General features: G+C 37.6%; 1 long non-coding RNA gene across 2 annotated transcripts; it reads left to right on the top strand.

Annotated features, from left to right (window-relative positions):
- The first annotated feature begins 2,384 nt into the window (after nt 1-2,384).
- On the top strand, nt 2,385-8,416 carry LOC112641724 (uncharacterized). 2 transcript variants are annotated; one of them, XR_003124789.3, is made up of 4 exons: nt 2,401-2,451; nt 4,126-4,191; nt 4,489-4,552; nt 8,215-8,416. It is a non-coding gene; the product is annotated as an uncharacterized LOC112641724 (long non-coding RNA). The 2 variants fall into 2 exon arrangements; XR_007401048.1 differs by lacking the exon at nt 4,126-4,191 and having other exon boundaries at nt 2,385-2,451.
- Nucleotides 8,417-8,641: the final 225 nt, after the last annotated feature.

Consider the following 8,641-nt stretch of genomic DNA (forward strand, 5'->3'; position numbering starts at 1 on the left):
CTTATTCTTCCTGGTTCTTCTAGTCTTTGTTCCCACACTAGCTATCTTTCACGTTGTTTCTCCCAGCAGTTTTTCTCTCAGCTTTATAGAGACCCAATAAACTTGTGAAAATAAGAGAAAACTAGCAAGCTTTAGCAATGCTGAAGGACTATAATGAGTAGTTCCAGCAAAGACTCTAAAATGGCATGATATGCCACTAAGTATAATGAAATCCCAGAAGCAAGTAGAATGGTTATATACAAACATAGCCATAACCTCTCCTCTCACATGTAAGTTACTTTTGCAGCAGTAGAAGAACTCCAGGGTGAGCTGAATGTGGAACACATCAGGTTAGCCCCGAAGACCTTAGTGAATTCTCCGGTGGTACAGCACCTTCAGTTGATGTGCAGTGAACTGCAGGGCAAAGATGATAGCATCTGTTTGTCTGTGGTTTTCTAAGGTGGCCCTACAAAGTGTTACTGAGGTATCCACTGCCCCCGAGCCATCAAGGCAAACAACTGACAGTTTCTGAACGTCTCAGCCCTAACAAGCTCTGGGAAGGTACTTTAAACAAAATTCACAAAAAGAAGTAGACTTAGAAGTGATTTCTGAATGTTTTCTTGGGAAAACACACAGGGCATTGGTAGGAGAGGTGTGATAATTGAAATGTGATGGATTTATAGTTTTTGCAATATGACTTATCTCTACTGTACATGGATCTGATATCTACAAGTTTATGTCCCTTGAAAGAGAGCCAAATACACAGCCAAATTAATCAGAACCTGATATTGAACTGGTAGCAAAAATATAAGTTCTGCCTCTTTCCCTTCACTCATCTCATCTATGTGTGTGTTTCAAAAATGAAGCATTAAAATTCACCTTTGTTCTAACAAGGAAAGAATCAAAAGCTAATAAGTTTAGCAATTCAAACAGTCCCTGCCTTAGCCCCTGGTCTAGAGCTGTCCTCCAATAACCATTCTGAAGTAGGTAGTAGGAGATCAGTCAGACCTGAGTTTATACCCCTACTCATCAATCTACTGCATGAAGACTTCCAGTTTTGCTTTCTCATCTTGAAACTGAGGAACATATTCCCTATTTCTAAAGGCCACTGTGAGTATAAAAGCAAATAGACACACTGTGCCTAGCATAGGTATTATTGGCCCTCAGTAAGAGAGATGTTATCACTTTAGCTTATGTCCTCCTCCAAGATTAAAAAAACAAGCCATTTAATTTATTCTGTAGACTTTAAAATAATTAATACCATCTCACACTTAATCCTGAGGGCACACAACAAAAGAACAGAGGAAATTGTTCAAAATATACACAATAAGTTAACATAATAAAATCGGTCTTATTGCACATAGGTCTGATTTCTGCTCTACATTTCAAGAGCCCTCCCCCAGAAAAATTCATATCAAAATTGGGTCATATCTATTCAGTGATGTTCCATGGGTACTTAGACTACGTGGTTTTGCAGCCAAAGGGCTTTGGAACTGAATTCCTACCCATATTCTCCACAGTTAATCCCAGTGGGAAATGCAACTGCAAACTTTGCTCAGCTCAAGTTAGAGTTAAAATGAGATCCGCGTGGGAGGCAGCGCAGTTTGGAACATTCACATACAATACAGGATGCATCTTTAATGCAAGAAAAGGGCTCATTGGGAGCAGAAGGCATGAAAGCTTGAAATACCAGAACTGATGTTGGGAGCAAAGCTTCCCAGTGAAAGGAGAGCTGATTTACTTTTGCAGAAAGATACCAAGGGAAGAGTACATCCCAATTTGCCCTTGAATTGGAAAGCTCGTTGATTGCTTATACACCACTGCCAGGTCTTAAATTCATTACCAGGTAGATTTTAGATTACCTTCGGAAGAATCTGACACATTGTAACAATTGGATCAATCATTGTTTTATTAAACCGATATTAATTAAACATTTTCACCTTTTAGTGGGACTTGTTAGATCCTGATTAGCCATGACAGATCATTATTTTCAGCAGAACATGGTCAAGATCCAGCAACGAGCACTGAGATGTAATCAGGCACCAATGTATGCTGGAATTAATAATTATACTAAATTGGCTGTAATGAATAATTTATGGTGTAAATTCTTATGCAATTTGCTATGGTAACACACAAGAAGATATCTGCTGTATTTTAACAAAGCACAAGTTTCCAGGAATAAAATAATGAATAAAATAATAGGGAACCCACTTCAGGAGGAAAAGGCTTAGAGATGGGTAAAGTGCAAAAAACAGAAAACATGGAATGCTATTGTCATTGTCATCATTAATTAACATTCATTATTCATCCAGAGGTACAAAGGCCACAAATGAAGCATTTACAGGTTGTAGAGAATTAACTCCTTGCCCTTCAAATATTAACAGGGACACAATAAGTAGGCAAAGGCTGTTCCTTATTGCACAGGGTACTGCAGAGTGCGCTGATTGCTTTGGTTTGTTGGTTGTTTTATGGGTGAGTAAAAACACACTCAAACCTTTATTTACTCTATTCTATCTTAACAGTAAACATAAAATTAAAGAAGTACTTTACAGAAGGAAAGTGTTGCTAAGCAGGTTGTCACCAAATGTGGGTTCTTTGAAGAAATTGCACCTTATACCTAGTAAGTGCCCAATTCTAATCACCGGGTACTAATTATTTCCCTGTATCTAGCCCCTTATGAATATGTTCTTTTTAATTCTAATATCAATCTGATGCACGGGGTAGATGAGGGAACTTCGACTCTAAACAGTCAGGCATGTTCAGTAAGCTGAAAAATTACCAAAACCATGATGCCAGAGCATCATAAAGTCCACAGAGTTGGCAAAGTATTTCAGTGCCTCAATAGATTGAAAAATTATGCTGCATAATCAAAATTTCTATCCCTACTATTTCAAAAATCAGATTATTAAGGGGTGCCTGGGTAGTGCAGTTGGTCAAACATCAGAGTCTTGTTTTGGGCTCAGCTTGTGATCTCAAGGTTGTGAGATCAAGCCCATTCCCCTACCTCCTTCTGCTTGAGATACTCTAGCTTCCTCTGCCCCTCTCCCACTCATGCTTGTGCTCTCTCTCTAAAAGAAAGAAAGAAAGAAAGAAGAAAGAAAGAAGAAAGAAAGAAAGAAAGAAAGAAAGAAAGAAAGAAAGAAAGAAAGATATTTTTTTAAAAAATCAGATTATTAAAAGCCAGCAGTTCACATTTTTTGTTTCTGTCTTGAATTCTAACCTGAAAAGTTTGATATAAATATAAGGGATCACCCTTATATTTAATAAAATGGGATCAAATTATTATATGTTTGTGATCATTGCATTTTTAAGTGCATGTTCAACTAGCTTATCTGGTAGATAATCTCTTATTAACTTATTTATACATTTATTTTTAATGCTTCCTTTTGTGGTCATCGTTCAATACCTAAACCTAACCAGAAGAAAAAGAAATATTTCATTTTAGTGAGAAGAGCTCAAATCAGTGGAGTCTGCAGTTTCAGTTAATGGAATCATTCATTATTATCTTTACACGAAGGCATGCTATCATCTATCTTATATAAATAACAACAAGCACAAGCTTGTGGCCAGACAGTAGCTTGTATTTTATATGCATTGTACTATCCAATATGTGTTATACCTCTGAGAATGTGTTAACTACTATTATCCCTATTTTAATGGAAACTGGCTCTTAGAAAAATTGACAAATTTGCCCAATTTAGCACGGTGAGTGTGTGATGAAGCTGAATTTAAATTCAGGTCAATCTATCATCAGGATTCACAATGTTGATAATTATACTCCCTTTCCAAGCTAGCGTCAGAAGACCCTGCCTTATCTTTACTGACTTTCTTCACACAAACAAAATCACTTCCCACGGGATGAGTAACGTCCTCAATTCAGAACTGTATTTATTTGACAGACAGTTTATATTTAATTAAGAGCAATTATTTCTGGGAGCAGTTATCACTCACTCACTTTTACCTTAATGTGAATAGGGAGGTGAAGGCAGCATTTGGTACAGTGAAGATAGAGCACAAAGAAAAAGAAAATTAAAATATTTTTGGTGGTTGATGGTGTGTGTGCATGTGTGTGTCTCCTGGGATGCAGGATACAATTTATTTTTCTTTTATTTTTTTTATTTTTTTACAATTTATTTTTCAAACCAGAGTCAAGCTTCCTGCTTACTTTTGCCCACATTCCGGTTTTCACCTAGGGATCAATCTAGGCTACAGGTGAGTGTGCAGACCCCAAGTACTTTTTGCCTAGTAGCTGCCCCAAGACCCTAAGCCTCTTCCCAATTGACCATTGCAACATCTGAGTTTCAATGCAATGGCCCAACCCATCATTTATTTCAGTCCAATCACTGTTGAGCTGTCCTTGTTTTGCTAATACTCTGCCAAAGGAGAGAAAAAAAAGGTGAAATGATGGTGAGAACTCTCTTCCTAGAACCTCCCCTCTTTGAAGGGAAGAATCGGCTTGTGTTTTTATGTAGGGTCTCTATTTTCAAATTTCCCTCTTTTTTTTCTTAGAAACTCTGCCCGCAGAGACTCTCCCCGATAAGGCTCATCCGCAGTGCTGATGACGACAGTGGTGGTAATGATGATATAATCCCCTGGAATACTGGATCCTATGAACATGAAAGCAGCAGGGCAAACCTCATCTGAATAATATAATCCTAAAGTAGATGCCACTCCTTACTTCTTACTTAATTACGGAAGTACACGTCCTCTTTCAAAATGTTTTCTCAAGCAGCCATAAGAAATCCCAGGGAAACAAACAACAGAAAATGAACCTGTTTTTCCCCTCTTCAAATATGTTTGACTTAGCAGCACTAGGACTTTCAAAGAAGATTAGTATTACCAATAAATCACTGTGCTCACAGATGCGGAGCAAGACAGAACACAGGGCTGCCGAGGCATATATTATGACAATAGATGCCTTAGCAACAGTTTTAACTGTTCTGCAACAGATTGTGCCCTAAAGCAGTAAATACCCTGCACACAGGAGGTTATTTAGCATTTGCTTTTTCTAAGTAAATAAGGAGGTAGACAGACAGACAGATCCACAGAACTTCATCGCCAACATTTTATGTTGTGTTCAGATCTGTGAAAAACTGAATTGGTAAAGATTAGGTAAAAGAAAGCTCCTAAGATTGATACAAATCCAAAAGTCCTCATATTTCCCTTATAATCTAGAATATACTGAACAAAAGGCATTCTTCGCAAAACTCAAGCTGGGGCTGGGAGCACCAGAATTAGCACTTGCTCAATCTGCAGAGACCTGAGAACCTGAGTCTTTCTTTTCTTTTCTTGAACTTAATCTTCCATCTATCTTATATTCTGACATTAGATGAATTCCAACTACCAAACATGTTTCTGGTATTTCTACCTAGAAGCTAAGAGAAATGTAGGTGAATTGAAACAGTAAACAACCCCAGGTGGAACCATCGCAAACTGAAATAAAAGGCCCAAGAAACCAGGAGGTGGGATCACTCACTAACATCCTAGTAATATGCTTTTGGTACATGGTTTCTCTACATCCCTGAATGCAGACCGTGAGAATTCCACTCTACTTCCTCCTGCCTAGTCCTTCAGTGGTGACCTGTCTCACCTAGGGCTACGACTTCAGAAGCATTTCCTTGGCATTTTGCACTTCTCACTGACTGCTCTTTACCAATCACCAAGACACCACCCCCTCAATATAAGAAGAATCTCTCTCTCTCTCTCTCTTTCATTGTAAGACAAGCTAAAATCTATGTGCCTCAACTTTCCAAAGAAAATAGTAATGGTAGCCATGCCACAGTTTTGCTGTGATAATTAGCTGATGTAACTTGAAAGACTGATAGTTGTCTCTTATCCTTTTTCTCAGAATACTTTTCCTGAAAAAAGATGGTTTATTGTTCCATCTGAAATGCCAAGAAATCTCAGCATAATCAACAGGACTCATTCTCCTATCCATAGATTCTCCTACTCTTGCCTTTGCTTCTTCCTTGAACTAATCCTTTACTCACCATCATGGACGTAATTTCTGAAATTTGAATGTGAGCTAAAGAAAAAAGATAATTCAGCCCTGCATTCCAGGTCTCAAGCCTGTTTCTGACCCAGGTACAGGCAATGTTCCCCATAAACAGAATGGTGCACCAGAAGGCTGCTTTAGGAACCCAGTCCAAGTGCTAGGTTTTCTAGGCTTTTCTCTGTATAGTTCCCTTAAGAGCCTCAGCCAGTAACATGTGGTCAGAATAGGGGCAAATCCCATGTTCAGGTGACCCTCCATCTTAGCTATTTATCCAGATGACAATCTTTTCCATCTTTAATATCTGTCGTTATTTTGGTGGCCTGACAATGCCTGCAGGGGGGCTTGCTGTGTAATAGGACATCAAGGGATAAAGCTCCACATGAAGAAATAAAAGCTCTGAGGTTGAGAGAGTTTAAGAAAGGGCTTCAGTGTTCAAAATTCACACCTATGGTTTTACTGAGAAGAACAGACAGGCTTGTGTGGGGTTGTGGACCCTTGGAGGCAATGGTAACCTGCCTTTGCCTTCAGGAAAGAGGACGTGTTTGTCTCTAAAAAAATAAAATAAAATCAGAGGATGACAGAGAGCTGTCAGAGTTGCTAGAGACAAGAACAAATGAGGTGAGAATAAAAAAAAAATGTGGCTAGGGGTGGATAAGACGAGGTAGAGTCCATGTCACATATTCAGGAATTCTAACAGATTTCATGGACAGGATTATTCACTCTGGTGTACTCAAGGGATGCAAAATATTTGGGATGTACCATGAACAGGTGTCACTTCAGTTCAACAAATTAATGTCAAGTGGCTGGAGGGGCCCATGGTGTTTCCTCCACAGAGAAGAGACCCTGACCACACTCCTTGAATCTCAGGACTTGTTGCTTCTAATTTATTTTGTCGTACAAATGAGTAGATGAATCTGGAGCTTATTTGCTATTAATATAGGTAATTAGAAATATTTTAAGAAAGAGAAAGAATAAAGTCTACTTTATCTTTTAAAGTCTAAAGGTCAACTCTTTAGCCATTTGCTGAATACTATGCCAAGTTTGGCTTATTAAAACTGAAAAACCAGCAAGTTTGAGGAAGGACTTGCAAAGTATTCACAGTAAAAATCATTGCCTTAAGTTGCCGTGATTTTTAATAATTGAGACTGTCATTATGTTTGACCTATAAAGAGTAACCTTGATGGTTATTTGTTATGTATTCAGTTTTGTCTGACTTAGCTTAAGCTTAAATATTAATGGAAAAAAAGAAAACCTACAAAATCCCTCAAGCTGCACTGTAGGACTCCAACGCTTTTAGCTGGTGGCAATGAATATAAACATCACTTCTGTGCTAATTTTTAAAGACAGCAACAAACACTGAAGCAAATCATTTAAAAATGCTGGATAGAACATTTGACAATTTGCATATGCAAAACATATTGCTTAAATTCTGGGAGTCTCCTTTTTAGGATAAACATATTTAAGAATGTGGGAGATAACCTATAAAATATAGGAAGGGATTTCTCGGTTGTGTTGAAGAAATGTATGGTATTAATGGTGACTGGCTACAAAGCTGTTGAGAGCTCTCCTTATTCAGGTTACTATAGCCTGCTTGCCTTAGTGGCAATATAACACACTGGCTAAGAGTACAGTCTGCGCCGGTATTTTTCTAAGTTTAAATCTTAGTTCTACCAATTACTGTGTGACTTTGAGCAATTTAAAGTTTATATGCCTTCACTATTCAATGAGAATGAAAATAGCAGCTACATTATAGGTTTGTTGTGAAAATTAAATGGTATAAGCCTTGACAAAGTGCTTGTAATATGATAAATGTTTAATCTCTGTTAACTGTTTTTATTTGGTCATAACAAGGATAGCTGAAGAGCATCCCATTAGACATCCCTGACTCCACATATAAAGGCCTATGCTTCTGGAAATATTTAGTTTAAAATAGAAAATCTTGTTTTAAAAAATCAAGTTACTCCAAACATTTAACAAATGGTTATTAAGCAACTATTCTAAGAGTATAATAGGGAAATCTGTGATATTGGTAATATCAAGGAGCTTTGAAAGCATTTGAGTATATACAGTTGACTTTTGAATGATTCAGGATAAGGGGCACTAACTCTCTGTGTCTGTGAAATCTGCGTATAGCTTTTGACTCCCTGAAAACTTAACTACTAATAACTCACTGTTGATTGGAAGCCTTACTGATAGCACAACATATTAACACATATTTTGATGTAATCTTTATTATATAGTGTTTTACTACAATGAAGAAAGCAAGAGAAAAGAAAATGTTAAGAACATCATAAGGAAGAGGAGTGACTGGGTGGCTCAGTGGTTGAGCATCTGCCTTTGGCTCAGGTCGTGATCCAAGGGTCCTAGGAATCAAGTCCCACGTTGGGCTCCCTTCAGGGAGCCTGCTTCTCCCTTTGCCTATGTCTTTGCCTCTCTCTGTGTGTCTCTTATGAATAAATAAATAAAATCTTTTTAAAAATCATAAGAGAAAATTTATTTACAGTACTATATAGTATTTATGAAAACCATCTGCATATAATCACTCTCACAGTTCAAACCCAACTTGTTCAAAGGTCAACTCTCTAATTAAGTCATCAAACATTTATTGAGTGCCAATTAATGAAAAGCAGATATCAGTTGACTTGTGGGCATTTTTCATTTAACATT

The sequence above is a fragment of the Canis lupus genome, chromosome 12 (assembly GCF_003254725.2).
Source record: "Canis lupus dingo isolate Sandy chromosome 12, ASM325472v2, whole genome shotgun sequence".
In the NCBI taxonomy this organism is placed as follows: Eukaryota; Metazoa; Chordata; class Mammalia; order Carnivora; family Canidae; genus Canis; species Canis lupus.